The sequence below is a fragment of the Arachis ipaensis genome, chromosome B02, assembly GCF_000816755.2.
Source record: "Arachis ipaensis cultivar K30076 chromosome B02, Araip1.1, whole genome shotgun sequence".
Taxonomy (NCBI): domain Eukaryota; kingdom Viridiplantae; phylum Streptophyta; class Magnoliopsida; order Fabales; family Fabaceae; genus Arachis; species Arachis ipaensis.
In genome coordinates this window covers 84,705,067-84,706,783 of record NC_029786.2, presented here as the reverse complement: position 1 = coordinate 84,706,783, position 1,717 = coordinate 84,705,067, and positions in this window count along the sequence as shown.

The window sequence follows — 1,717 nt, the reverse complement described above, 5'->3', positions numbered from 1 at the left end:
GGATGTTGGTACTTTGAGGCAAGATATCTTAAAGGAGGCACACAAAAGCGGATTCTGCATTCACCCGGGGAGTACTAAGATGTACCATGATTTAAAGGCGATGTTTTGGTGGCTGAGTATGAAGAATGATGTGGCGGAATATGTTTCAAAGTGCTTAACTTGTCAAAAGGTAAAGATTGAACATCAAAGACCTTCCGGGATGTTGCAACCTTTAGAGGTTTCGCAATGGAAATGGGAAAGTATTGCAATGGACTTTGTGTCAGGATTGCCAAGGACTAGGACTGGTTTTGATGCTATCTGGGTGATTGTGGACCGACTGATGAAGTCAGCTCACTTTTTACCCGTTCGGATGACTTACACCCTTGAGGAGCTAGCTCGGTTATACATAAAGGAGATTGTGAGACTCCATGGTGTACCTGCTACTATAATCTCTGATAGAGATCCTCATTTCACTTCGAGGTTCTGGGGTGCATTTCAGAAAGCTTTTGGAACCCGATTAAGCTTGAATACAGCTTACCATCCTCAAACAGATGGTCAATTCGAGAGGACGATCCAAACACTAGAGGATATGTTGAGAGCTTGTGTTTTGGACCAACCGACGAGTTGGGATCGGTATATGCCGTTAATGGAGTTTGCATACAATAATAGTTACCATGCGAGCATCGGAATGGCTCCGTATGAGGCATTGTATGGGAGGAAATGTCAATCTCTGCTATGTTGGTATGAAGCTGGAGAGAAAGGCTTGTTGAGACCGGAAATGATAGCTGAGACCACTGAACAAGTCAAGAAAATCCGAGATAGGATGCTTACGGCGCAGAGTCGTCAGAAGAGTTACGCCGATTAGAGGCGGAAGCCCTTGGAATTTGAGGCAGGAGATCATGTTTTCCTTAAGGTTACTCCGACCACAGGAGTAGGTAGAGCGATTAAAGCAAAGAAGTTGAATCCTCGATACATTGGTCCATTTCAGATCCTAGAGAGGATTGGGCCGGTGGTGTATCGGGTGGCTCTACCGCCTCATCTTTCGAACCTGCACGATGTGTTTCACGTGTCGCAGCTTCGGAAGTACACCCCTGATGCTAGCCATGTGTTAGAACCCGAATCGGTTCAGTTAAGGGAAGATTTGACGCTTCCAGTGGCTCCAGTCAGAATTGATGATACTAGTATCAAACGATTGCGTGGAAAGGAGGTTTCATTGGTCAAAGTGGCTTGGAGTCGAGGCGGTGTTGAGGAACACACTTGGGAACTTGAGTCGGAGATGCGTACGGATTATCCGCACTTATTCTCAGGTAATTTGAATTGAATTTTGTGGGCAAAATTTCCAATTAGGTGGGTAGAATGTAAGACCCGGTTAATTAACGGCTAATTAACCCATAAAATGAGAATTTATTCTAGAAAGCCAAAAATGTTATTTTTATGGCTTAATATGATAGAGGAGATTGAGACGAGAATTTCGGTACCAATTTTATAGGAATCGGACCAAGATTGGACCGAACGGGCCAAACCGGACCAACCGGACCCAAAGTGGTCCCTTGGCCCAACATAACTAAATCAAAACCTTAGTTTTCAGCATTCTCTCTCCTCATTAAACACACACACACGCTGAAATGGAGTGAGGGAGGAGAAGAACACTCTCTTAAGTTCTATCTCTCACTTGATCTTCAAACCACCATAACTTTTGATCTAGAGCTCCGATTGCCGCTCTGTTTGCGGCCATGCA